The sequence below is a fragment of the Aotus nancymaae genome, unplaced genomic scaffold, assembly GCF_030222135.1.
Source record: "Aotus nancymaae isolate 86718 unplaced genomic scaffold, 86718_ANA_hifiasm-v0.15.2.pri h1tg000072l, whole genome shotgun sequence".
NCBI classification, from domain to species: Eukaryota; Metazoa; Chordata; class Mammalia; order Primates; family Aotidae; genus Aotus; species Aotus nancymaae.
In genome coordinates, this window is record NW_026988487.1 from 17,366,013 (window position 1) to 17,379,889 (window position 13,877).

The window sequence follows — 13,877 nt, forward strand, 5'->3', positions numbered from 1 at the left end:
CATAATGGATATGAAAATCTTTAATCACCTTTCCACCCTCTTTGGTGTCAGTACACATCAGGTGTGATAGATACTTAAAATGTAAATGTTAACACTTTTTCCTTCCTGCTAAGATATTTAGAGCCTAGTGCCAGACCCATTCATTTTCTTTTGATTATTTTTGAGACTTCAATACTGCATGGACCTCAGAAGCTTTTCAGGTGCAAAATTCTAGAAGCTTAGGTGCATGCAGTAATAGCTTCTTGTGCTGCTAATGGGTTGGTATAAATTATTCTAAGTATAATGCTAAGAATCTGAATGTGTCTCTGTTGGGATGGTTAACAGATGGATTGGCAGTTTTTAACTTTATTATGATCCTGGAAGATTACATTATTCGTTCGAGTACCTTCTGTTATTAAGCCTAGATGGCCTTATAAGTGCAACTTTTTATCCTTGGAAATTTTGAATGTTGTGTTCTTACAGAGAGCTTTTCTGTAGAGATGACTACTTTTCAATGTTTGGTGTTGGAACTAGCTCTTGTTGACCTTTTTGGGATCTGTTTTTCTGATCTTTACTTTTGCAGGGTAGTTTTATGACTATTTAGGTATCAAATAACCTATGCAAAATATTAATATAATGAACTCAAGTTGAGTTTTTCTCATTATAAAGCTAAGGTTGCTAAGAAAATGGTAACATTTCTTTGTAACTTTCCTGTGAAGGTATAGATAAAAGACATGAACTCTGAAGTTGTAAGAAAAAAGGGCTTTAGCTTTGAAGGAAAATATATTGAAAAGTGATTTAGCCATCACAGAAGAGTTCATATTTATGTGACAGGTAAAAGTCATACATTTAAGCGAGACATTGCAAATATTATAAAGCTAATGCTGTTTTACCTCATATTGGCTGGGAGTGGTGGCTCATACCTCTAATCCCAGCCCTCTGGAAGGCTGAGGTAGGAGGATTGCAAGTACAGCCTGATCAACATGGCAAAACTCTACAAAACATTTAAAAATTAGCCAGGCATGTTACTGTGGGTCTGTGGTCCTGGCTAGTTGAAAGGCTGAGGGAGGCGAGCATCACTTGAGCACAGGAGGTCGAGGCTGCAGTGAGCTGTGTTTACTCCAGCCTGGGCAACAGAGCGAGACTCTGTCAAAAAATAAAATATCTGATTATTTGGCTTCAATGATTTTACAGCTCCTGTGCTTTGTGGTACCATAGCAGTACAAAATTTTTCATAGCTTTAAAATAAAATGTCCATGTTTCACCAAGAATCTATTTCTTCCTTCTGCCAGTTGCCAAGTCCTAAACCACTTTCCCTTCTGAACCTCTGCCTACCTAAATGGTTTCAAAGTTAGTACACACTTCTTTATTTGGCAGCACACTTAATATACTGCCAAAGAAAAATTCTGTTGAAAATCTTTAAGATAAAAATGGTGTGATTAAGTAAGGGATGCTCTCCCAAATTCTCAAGAATTTCATGTACAGGGTTGTGGACAAACTGCAAAAGGGTTAGTAGAGCTGTTTCAGAAATTATGTGAAGCTTTATTTGCATTTTATGCAAAGAAGGCTGATAACTTTATAGCAATGTTTTTTGCTCTCTGTATAGGTCTGATGGGCAAAAATAGAACTTTTAAATATGGGATAGAATTCTAATTAAAAATTAATCGAAAGTGTTAGGCTTTAGCACATAAAACTTAAGCTCATGAGTTCCTGCGTTTGTAGCTATAGACTCATAGGTGGTGTACCCATTTAATATATTTGAGGTGTAATTTTTGCATGCATCCAAGCATAATTAAGCTTCTAGAAAGCTTTTATCTCAATGCTTCTGGGGTCCATAGTGTGGTTGAATCATGAGTAGAGCAAATTACATTCATATAATTAACTCTAACTCAACCTTCCTTTAGTAATAGATGAAGTTGAGTCAAAGTGAATGCCAACTGCCCTCACTGAAGACGACTTTTGGGACTTGATAATTCAGGCAGGCATTGTGATTGCCATAATTAAGGAAGTTGTAAGGTTAGTAGGGCTGGCAGCTTTGGCTCTACCTTACTTACATCCACCCCTTTTAGAAAAACAAGAGAACATTTTGTCTGGCACTAGTTTCTATTGTATAAATTTTCATACTGTGTAGCAGTAACAAGACCACAGCAGGTGAGGATTAACTGAGTGGCTGCTGGAATTATTTGATTTGAATACTCAGTATTTTAGTAGTCTCTCACATATTTGCCATTAGGTATGAATAAAATATTCCTACTGTACTTTGTTCCACTAAGTTATATATTTTCAACTTAGACTCACCTTAATTAAACTTAGTTAATTGGGGAGGGGGATTCCCCAACAAAAATAAGTACGGACTCAGAATGGAATTGTAGTGAACAGTAGTTAAAAACAAAGCTGCTCCTTTTGCTTGCTTGATCATTGGGATTTAAAAAAATAAAATTAATGCATGTCTTTTAAATTAATTGGGAACTGTTTTTCTAAAATTAAAATTTTCTTCTTCCTATAGCCCTGCCATAGGACAGGCTGAGGCTGAGTCTCAGTGTTGCCCTGTTCAGTCTGAGGCAAGTGGGATTTATTTTATTCCTTATAGGGGCTTTCACAGCTTTATGGCTGTTGGATATTTATGTCCCCAAACTTGCAGCAAGTTTGGTGAAGGCCCCTAAATTTAATTAAACTTAGGATTTTTATACTCTTTTGGCAGAGAAGGCTCTATATTAATATTCACGTTTGACTGTGGTGTTAATAAACATTAAGTATTTCATATGCAATTTTATGTAATTTGCTTTGTGTTACATAATAAACAGCTTCAGTAAAGCTTGGGTTACTATATTGAACTTTAGTAAATTGATGAAATTTGATATTTTTGATTTGGAGGCATGAAATGTTTCAGATTTTCTGCTTACACGTCTAGGAAAATCTTACTGGTTTTATTTTCTCTGTAAACTATTAAATTTAACCTCAAGGATAAGTTTAATCATTGGAAATGCCACAGCTGGAGTGCAGTGATCTTGGCTCACTGCAACCTCCGCCTCCTGGGTTTAAGTGATTCTCTTGCCTCAGCCTCCCAAGCAGCTGGGATTACAGGCGCTTACAGCCACACTTGGCTAATGTTATTGTATTTTTTAGTAGAGACGGGGTTTCGCCCTGTTGGCCAGGCTGGTCTCGAACTCCTGACCTCAGGTGATCTGCCTGTCTCGGCCTCCCAAAGTGATGGGATTATCGGCGTGAGCCACCTCGCCTATTCAAAATCTGCATTCTTAATCACAGACTTAGCATTGAATGTTAAGGCTAAAGGTCATCTGGAAATGCTTGATTTTTAAAGATATTTTCAAGCCTCACCACATTAGAGCAAATGTTAATGTAGAGCCCTGTAAAGGTGGGAAGGTGGTGTCTATGTGTGTGCTTGTGTATGTGGGGGTATAGACCATACAGTTGATACAACAAGAGAATTTGGGTGTTATAGACCTTTTAGTATGGATAGATTACTGATTTTCAGGTCTCCAAACTGAAATTTGATACCTGATGATGTGGTAAAGTATGTTAAACTATGGTTTTGGAGTGATTATTTTGAGGTTCATTTTCAGCCTTACTGAACTGTGTTTTATGCACATGTGAAAAGTATCCACATTAGTTTCCAACTAAAATTTGCTTTTATTTGGTGAGAAAAGTTGTGTGTGTGTGTGTGTGTGTGTGTGTGTGTGTGTGTGTGTGTGTTGTAGGAGATAATTACAGAACTGGAAGAGAGGCCAAAAGCAAACCTGAATTATTTTTGTTTCTTTTGTTTGAGCCACCATTCCATCCAGATAGCAGTTTACTCTGAGCAGTAACAGTGAACAAACAGTATAACATTTAGCAAACCTGGAATTGTTTATACATGGTTTTCATTCTTGGAAGCCTAAAGAAAAAATATACATTAAATGAATTTCAGATTTTGACCTGCTTAATAATAACATGTTTTTCACTGTAACTAAATGATATAAAAGGATTTTAATATTTAAAGAAAGAATTTTGTTGCTTCCATTACAAAATATTCCATTGGACTATTTTATAACTTCAGCAATCAACATGTAAGAGCCCTTAATTAGAGATCTGTTTTCTCTCATACCTACCATCCCCTAATATGCTGAAATCTTTAGAAGTTGTTTGTCTTAATTCTGATGGTGACAATGAAAAAATGTGCTGGAAATAACAGGCTCGATTTATCTGCTTGAGTACTGGGGGTGGGAGGAATTTAGCAATGGCATAATTAGTTGAAGGTAATATATATAGATAAATAAGAGAGAGTTCCTTTGATTTTTTTTGTGTGTGTGTGTGTGGTACTTCTGTGACTCAGACAAATAAGATTTTGATAATTACGTAGTTTTTAGGTATCTGTAACATCCACTGGTAAAACTTGGCAAACAAAAGAAAATATTGAAGTCACTGCTTTAACTGAGCCAAAATTTTGTTTGAGTAAGCTGATGAAAGTTGACATGCACCCTAGAAGTAGATATCCTAAAATTTATACAGACATGTATGTCTTTTCTTAAATGCTGTAGTTATTGACCTAATACTGAGTAATCTTTCTGTGTTACTCCAAAATGAAATTTACTTGCTCTTCATTGTAACTTTTATGGAAAAGTCCTTTGAAAAGGGGATTTAGTTGTAAGGCTACTGGCTATAGGGCAGAGTTTTATAAGTAAACATTCCCCCACTTCTGCTAACTATCTCATGACAGTGAAGTTTACTTCTTTTTTTAACCCTTTCTCAGTATTTTAATTTCATTGAATTGTTTAAATAATAACCTTTTGTTTTTATTTCAAAGAAATCATCTGACTTTTCTGTGTGATGTTTCTTGACAAAATAAGAAGCACTTAATGATGTTGTATATAGGGTCATGTACACAATGGGTATTCATAATTTTGTGATTAGTGCTGAATTTTCAAAACTAATATCTTAAGTTCTTAGACACCCTGTTATGGATCTAATTCAAACCAATATGTAGGAAATGGAGAAAGTAGAACTTCAGTTTGAGCTTCCCAGTAACTAAATATATCCAACTTTTCCAAATGTTTATCTCAAAAAAACATTTATCTTTTTTATTTTTTTTACCTGGCATTTTTTGTTAAAAAATAGATGAACTTTTAAAGGAACATTTGAAAAAACATTTCTTCAGTAAGGCTCAGAAAATAATTGCTTTAAACAAGTACTATTTTTTTTCTTGCTTTTGGCTCTGTACATTTTTGGATATTTTAATCTCAAAAGGAAGAGCTTTTCATTTTCTTCCTAACTCTGGAAAGTAATAGTTTGGACCTAAATTAGTTTGAAAAATCTGAATCATCTCTCTTTAAAAATCTTTTCAATTAGTCTCATGTATTCTCAGGAGAAAATGTCTTTATTTTACTAAGCAGAATGTAGTAGTCATATTAAGGCAGAAATTTGTAGTCTGAAGGAGATAGGTCTTCACTGAAGCCAATTTGAATTATTCCTATATGAAGCAAATTGGACACTATTATAAATCCAGACTGGCTCATTAGATGGAAACTTTGATGGTTAGGTTCTTTAGGAGGCATACAATCGGTTATGAAAATGTTTGTGTATATGTTTTAATTTTGATCAAAATAACCTTAGAGGAGGTATGTGTGAGTAAACTGTGTCTTAATGGTTGATTACTTGGACCCCACCTATTCTGTAAGGTAGTGATACGGCACAGCCTCAGTAATGTGTGCTGTTTGTAAAAAGGTTAAGTCCTTCATTGGCATTTTCTAAGCCCTCTGACATTCTTAGTGTCTGGGTTGGTTGGTTTGCATTTTACCATTATGGTTGAATCTGTATTCCTTCACGACTGGTTAAGTCTGAGGAACTGACAGTGAAGTTCATTGATGGACAACTTGGATAAAAATGAAGAATGTTATCCCAGTATACTACACATAGGTCAATAGTGATTATTTGGGAGGTGTTGTTTGACTTAAGAACCTTAAATGTATTGAAAAGTAACAGCATTCTTGATCATGGTTTGCATTTGTTACTGAGGTCTCACCATATCATTTATATTAATGTAGCTTCTAATTAAAATTTTATTCATAAATAGTTCAGCAATCACAGAGGTCAAAAAAAAGATTTGCAACATCATCTCCCAGTCTTTACCAATAAAATGAGGCTGCTTAACCAAGTGGAGCAAGGGAAGAGTAATTACAGTTACTGTAAGTCTGAGTTAGAAAAGATATGGAACATCTAGTTATTGAGCAAAGCCCCCTTTTACCTATTAGCTTATTAGGTACTTCAAGGAGAAACAATAGGATTTGCTTCTCGGTACATGTTTTAAAAATTGATAGTTTCTGATGTGACAATTTTTGTGAAAGTTGAATTACAAGCTTTTAAAAATTGCTTGTCTTTGGGGATGTGTCTACATAGTCATTTAAATTTAGAAACTATTACATGTTTAAGATACATGCTCATCCCCTTTTTGGAGTAATCAAAATTTCCGTCACAATTCACATACTGGAAAACATAGTTTATAAGATTGAGATGTGTCCAAGAGATTTTCAGTGTCATTAGCTCATTCTAAATAACCAATGTAAGGTAACTTTTGTACAAAAAAAAAAAAATTAGGGAAAAGTTTTAAATGTATAGCAGGCTCTGAGGAAATTTAATGCACATTGACTTTTTAAACTATGGATTGAACTCCTCAGTTTAATACAATTTGTGTTTTTGTTAACTAGCAGCAGAATTTCAGCATTTGCTACTTACTGGTAGAGAAGAAAAATCCCACAGCCCTGCCAGTACAGGTTAGTTTAATCTGTAAGTACCTGATGTTCCTATTTTTTTCAAACATATCCATATAACTCACACAAGGAAGAAAGCTGTGCAGTTACTTAAATGTGAGTATAACTAATAATAGATCCATTGGACACTTAACAACACTCAATATTGGGCCAAAGTAGATCTAGGTTTGCTAACCCCAGTTGTAATAAAGGTGTAATACTGCTCCTTTGTTGTCTCTTTGTGGTTCAACCTAAGTAGACACATTGTCCATAAAAGGAAAAGACAGTGAGTTAAAGTTGGCTATGCCCTTGTTGATGAATGATATGGAGTTCAGGGCTTTGAATCCGGGGTCTTTTACTTAAGCTATTTCATGGAGTTCTCTCATTCACCTTTTAACTTTTTACCGTATGAATCAACCTAAGAAAAAAGGCAAGTTTCCTCACATCTAGAAATGATAAGTGGTGTACAATCATAAGCTAGAATATGTTTTTATAATGCTTTGTTCTTAAATACTTTTAGCAACACTTGTAAATACAAGTACTCATTTTTTTGTTCTTTTTTTTGGTAAATTATAACGTATCCTGTTGGTGTACCTGTGTGAGTTCATTTTACTTTGAACTAAGAATAAGATACCTTTTTAATATTCAAATGAAAGCTGACTATCCATCAAGAAACGTAGCTAGATTCTTCATGTAACACTTTTGAGGGGCATTGGTAACACAATGGGTTGTGGAAGGTATTTTCAACATTTTTAGTTTTTTATTCTACCCAAGTTCATTGTTTGAACCATCCTTGAAAGATTTCCTTTAATCTTTAAATATTGTGCTTTTAGGTTGACACAAACGTAAAGCACTGAGGAGGGAGGTATAAAGCATACAAGTTAATTTCTAATTTTTGTAAGCTTGAACCATCCTAATCCGATAGTAGGATATATGGCTTCTTCCTTTTCACCTTGTGTGATGTCTGATTTGAGACGATCTAGCCATAAAACTAGTCCATCTTGCACTCCTCTTGAGCTAGATGGTGATTAGCCATTGTGAAAACAGATAATCTTTATATGGAAATTGTGCATATTGTTGAAATTTTAAAACGTGGATTTATCAACTGATAATAAAATATATCTTACAAGATATCCACTTGTTTTTTAATGTAAAATTGCACAAGGGTTTAAGTTTCATTGCCTTTCACAGTTTAATCTGTATATGAAATGGCGTAGATAACAGTGGAAATGGTTTTCCTTAAAACCATCTCTTTAAAGCTGCCTTTCTGGTGAGTACTGTTTTATACTTTTATGTATCATAAGTTTACCTACTAAAATTAACTGAAACAGAACACTTTGATTAAAGAGGTGAGCAATCTGAATTTGTACATGTCTTTGGATATTGCTTGAATCAAGAATATTAGAAAATGATTATTTTACCACCTGGCATTTCCCTATTAATCCTAGTTCACTTTTTTCTGATCTTCACTTAACAGACTCTAAATACAAAAACTTGTAACACATAAATTACTTCATTTTGGTGAGAAGGAATAAATGTTTTTATTTAAAACTAGTATTTAAGAAAGTTCTTTTTTTTTTGATAGGGAGTTTTGCTCGTTACCCAGGCTGGAGTGCAATGGCGCGATCTCTGCTCACTGCAACCTCCGCCTCCTGGGTTCAGGCAATTCTCCTGCCTCAGCCTCCTGAGTAGCTGGGATTACAGGCACGTGCCACCACGCCCAGCTAATTTTCTGTATTTTTAGTAGAGACGGGGTTTCACCATGTTGACCAGGATGGTCTCGATCTCTTGACCTCGTGATCCACCGCCTCGGCCTCCCAAAGTGCTGGGATTACAGGCGTGAGCCACCGCGCCCGGCCTCAAGAAAGTTCTTAAACATTTTCTTTTTAGTTGGCAGCCAAAGGATTTTTCTCAGTGCTTTGGAGACATTGCATTGGTGTAAAATTAAAATACCAAAACTTCATTCTGTTCTTGTTGAAGCTGTTGCAGTGATTCATGAACAGCTGGAGTTCGGGTGGGAAAAGAGTTTACCAAAATTCTTCCTGCAGACCAGTTACTTACAGGGTTTCTTTGAGAGGCTTAAAAATTTCAAAAGTTTTTAAGCCACTCTAACCCTGCATGAAAAATTGGAGTTAGAAATACTGATTTCCGAGACCACATATACCAGTGAAAATTAGCTTCTATTTCTAACTACTTTATGCCCTGGTTTATTTAGCCTTGGTATATGTAACACATGGGTTATTTTTTTCCTTCTAGTTTTTAGCTACATCCTAGATAAAATCAGCATATGCTAAGAGTGTTTTTACATTTTATTTCTTGCTGTGATCCTTGTAAACTAATAAACTCAACTAAATGCTTTTTAGTATGAACAATGATAGTTTTCTAAAATCTGAAAATTGATATCTGAGTATGTGATGTGGCAATGCATTCTTCTAGATAAGCACTAAACAACGTATGGACCCTCAATTTGTGTCTTTAAGATTTAAAATGAAGTAAATTTCTAAGGAACTGTGTCCTTTCCTAGCAGGAATAAACAGACAGTGAAAATTTGGTAAGTATGTAACTTTAAGTGCATGTAATAGCGATGAGAGTAAGTAGCCAAATTTCCATAGTGTTAAGATAATGTTTAAAAGTGAGCAATAATTATTTTTGCGACTTAATGTATATGTGTCTAACATTTTTTACAAACTTGTGTGCATAAAGATTAAATTGGAACGTACCTTACTCGTTTGGGTTGGGTTTTTTTTTTTTGGTATGATGCTTTAAATACTAATTTTATATTTCAAGCTTTTTGCAGGGTAGAAATAAATGGCTGTTAAAGAAAATATCTTCAAGAAGAATTATTTTAATGTCCCTTTTTAAAACTTGACGATGGCTTTCAGTTTACTTAAGTCTTCTGTTTTTCAGCTCCAGTTAAAACTGACAATAGGCCGCTATCAAAAATGGAAAAAATCTTGTGCTCTTTCTGGAATATTAGAGGAATCAGTTAATAATAATAAAGTGATTTTAAGCCAATGCTTGATTTGCATGGAAGCAGTTTTTAAATTAAGAGAGAAGAGGTGATGAAATTTGGGAGTCTGCTCCCTGGGATGTTATATTAATAATAAAGTGATAATAAATGAAGGTTAAAGTGAAGTGTTTAATTGCTACCCCAGGAAGTAATTGATTATTTATGAGGAAAAAGCCCATTTATTTCCAAAATAGTCTATAGTGGTTTAGAGTAAGCATTATTTTATGAAGTAGTACAAGATCCCAAACGTTAGTAAAGAGACCTCTCAGGTCAATCTCTAGGCTTCACTTTTACTGACAAGGGATTATGTGAAGAATAAGTCAGAGGAGGGATATATGATTGTAAGGCGGTCCTGAACAAGGCATAATAAATGTTATTTTATATATATCATTAAATGATTTAGCTAAAGAAAAATCATGACTGATAGCATTTTAAAAACTTTTTTTTTTTTTGAGACAGAGTCTCGCCATCGCCCAGGCTGGACTGCAGTGACACAATCTTGGCTCACTGCAACCTCCGCCTCCTGGGTTCAAACGATTCTCCTGCCTCAGCCTCTTGAATAGCTGGGATTACAGGCATCCACCACCAGGCCCACTAATTTTTGTATTTTTAGTAGAGACGGAGTTTCACCATTTTGGCCAGGCTGGTCTCGAACTCTTGACCTTGTGATCTGCCCATCTTGGCCTCCTAAATGCTGGGATTACAGGTGTGAGCCACTGCACCCAGCCTGCATAATTTTTAATGTAAGTAAATGAGCTCACTAAAGTTCTTACACGAATAATACTAGTGCCTTCTGTCACTTTGATCTGTCATCTGGTTAAATAGCTGGAAGCTTGTGCAAATGAAAAATGAAATGGAAGACTACATTTACATGTATATCTGTATAATTTTTATCTATTAGTGGTTCAGAGAGAGACATGTTCCTTATATGTAGCCATGTAATTGTATTAGAACTCACAAGGGGCCTTGAAATGTTTTTCTTTTTCAGATGGTCTGGGGTTGTTTACTTTAAGTAAGCCAGGTCTACCATTTGAAAAATGGTGCTTTATTTCCATATCTGAAGTCTTATTTTTTAGTTTGTCTTCATCTAAAAGTGGATAGATTTTTGCTTCTGTGTTAAGAGCCTCTTTGTTTGGAGGAGATGGTTAGTTACCTCCTTGACTCATTAACAAACCTTTGAGTGCTTGTTATCTACAAAGATGAATAAAATCTTTAATTTATTATTTATGATACTTGTCTGAGCCCATTTTTTAAATTTTTATCCAGAACAATTTATATTGAGAAGGAATAATGATATGTATCAGTTGTCCCGAGAAGTTTTCTTTGTATCCTGGGAACTGTAAGGAAGAATTATTTTTATTAAATACAGAATGTCTAGGGGGAAAAGTAAGGGGTAAAAGAACACACTTAGTGTGGACATTTTGTATGTGATATAGTGTTGAGGTTGGATAGGTAGATGAGCCAGAAGAAACTGGTTTAGAGTAAGCATAAGACTAGAGCTTGCAACCAAATCTTTGCTTTTCTATCATTTATTAGTTACATGTCTTGGAACAAGTTACTGCTCCAGTGGTAGTCATAAGTTTCCTAGGTTTGTGAGAAACAAGTTAATATATGAGAAGAATTTGGCCTGGCACTTTGTAAGTGTTCAGTATTTTCTGTATGTTTACTTGAAACAACTAACACACTATACATTTGGGCTAACCTTGTCAGACCATGGGAAATGGTGGGAGCAGGCAGTTACTGAGAACCAAAAAATTTTATTTAGCAAATACATATGAATGCCCACAGTGTGCCTGGATATTATCCTTTGCATATAGTAGAGAAGAAATACATCTGAATAAAGACTTTGGAACTAAGGATTTAAGAAGCCAGCCTTGGCACAAAGTCTCATTGGGTAACAGTATTTCAGGCAGTAGATGTGCAGAAAGCATAACATCTTGAACAAAAAATGAGGCCTGAATGGTGTATGGGATGGGTGTGTGTTTATGTAAGGTGAGTGGGGATTGTAGAGAAAGATGGCAAGTCACACAATGGACCGTGGTTTGAGTGTCATTCTAATGAAGCCTGAAGAACTTGGAGCTGGTGAGTAATATGTGGTTTCTGATTAACAGGTTATCCTAAGTTGTTTGGCAGTGGGGCAGGGTGGGATGGTGGGCAGTATGAGGATCAGTTAGAAGGCAAGAAGAACCTGGCACCAGACATCTCAAGAATAACTGACGTAGTGACTTACTGTGACTTGACAATCATTGGAGAAGTTAGAAGATGCTAGCCCTCTTGAATGTGAGAAACACAGGAAAAGGCAAAAAGCAAAAAAAAAGTGATGGCCGGGTGCAGTGGCTCATACCTGTAAACCCAGCAACTGACGCTGAGGTGGGAGGATTGCTTCAGGCCAGGAGTTCAAAGCTACAGTGAACCGTGATGGTGCCACTGCACTCCATCCAGCCTGGGCAACAGTGAGACCCCCAACTCAAGGAAAAGATTGGAAATACAGTGGGTTAGGTTTTTTTTTTTTTTTCTTTTTGGACATCATTTAGTCTCCACCTAATCTGTGAAGACTTATTTAGGAAATGTTTGTTGGAGATCAAGTAAGACACTGAGAGGCAAAAAATAAGTCTCTTCAAGAGTCTAAAGAGGATAAATTGGTAACAAGAAAGTGAAAATGCCCTCGAAGTAAAATTTGGAGAAAGCGTATTTCATCTCTGTGATCTCAGGAATGGTGGTGAAGTAGGTCTTGGATTGTTAGGATTTGGACAAATTGAGAAAAAAAAAACGGGGAAACCCATGTGAAGGAAAGTTATAAATGAGATAAAGTCATTTGAGTCTTAAAGTGTAAAGGTCCTTGAATACCAGATAAGGGATATATATTTCCTCTAAAAGTTGGGGTGTTGGGATTCTTGGCATAAAAATAACTGACTAGAGCAGTGGCTGTGGTTTTGGACCTTATGTCTCTTCAGAAGCACCCAGAGTGTATCACCAGAGGCTGCCACTACCTGGCACTACCAGGATATTTCTGTATCACTACCATCTGGGTGACAGAATAATAAAATTTAGAAACCGTAATTGGGCCTGACAGCTATTGACTTGGTGAATTGAAACTAGAACTATCTCTTAGGTTCATTAAAGCCAGCTTAAAATGCTTGAAAGCCTTGTAGACCTGAGGCCATTATTTTTCTTGGTCACTTTCCAAACTCCTGTTTCTCGCAATTGTAGGACATTGCTATTCTATTCAAAAACCTTTGTAGTCACCACATAACTTGTATTTTGTAGTAACTGAACACTCCTCTGAATTCTTCGTGGAACTTTCCTGAAAGCTGATTCTCCACAGAGGGTATAGTTTGTAACAGTTGTATGAATTGAGTGTGTTACTCATTCTGGATTATTTGTTCATGGAGTTAGGACCAGTAAGCTCATTACCTAAGACAAATTGGGCAATTATTTTTGAGACAGTCTTGGGCTGTCCCTTAGGTTGGAGTGCAGTGGTGCAATATCTCGGCTCATTACAACCTCCGCCTCTCATCAAGCGATTCTACCACCTCAGCCTCCAGAGTAGCTGGGATTACAGGCATCTGCCATCACACCCAGCTGTTTTGTATTTTTAGTAGAGGTGGGGTTTCACCATGTTGGCCAGGCTGGTCTTGAACTCCTTGACCTCAGGTGATCTGCCCTGCCTTCCCTCACAATGGGTGATTATTTATAAATACATAAACATACCCTATTTGCCTTCCTGACCCCACCTCACTGCTTTTCGGATTACTGAAATTTCCCCTTCATTGAAATTTTAGAATCATCTAGTAGGTGTTCAATGAATGTTTTGAGTGAATGAATTATTTCTCGGAAGAATAGTGATAGTGCTGTACTAAAGTCGATCACAGTCCTGCAAATTAGTGTCTACCAGTGTATAGTCATACATTGTGGATATATTTATAACCATGTACTAATGGAAGTGTGCAGTGTATAATCATATATTTCAATATTTGCTAGGCTTATGATGCTGTGAAGCAATTGATAGTCACCATTTTCACTTATCCACTGGCCATTTCACATCTCTGCTTTTCCAATTTATCCCTTGATTTGATAAACATATTTCATGGTTTTTCTTATTCACAAAGATGGTAAAAGCCAAGGCCCTGAACTTGAAGATACCT

General features: G+C 35.9%; 1 protein-coding gene across 7 annotated transcripts in view; it reads left to right on the forward strand.

Annotated features, from left to right (window-relative positions):
- Positions 1-10,959, forward strand: part of ZNF207 (zinc finger protein 207) — a 32,550-nt gene extending 21,591 nt beyond the window's left edge. For 6 of the 7 annotated variants that reach the window (XR_010339136.1, XR_002478368.2, XR_010339138.1 and 3 more), the window contains 2 exons: positions 2,486-2,540; positions 6,681-10,959. The gene's annotated coding sequence lies outside the window, so the exon portion shown is untranslated. The remainder of the gene's footprint in view (positions 1-2,485; positions 2,541-6,680) is intronic. The other variant, XR_010339137.1, reaches the window with a different exon arrangement.
- Positions 10,960-13,877: the final 2,918 nt, after the last annotated feature.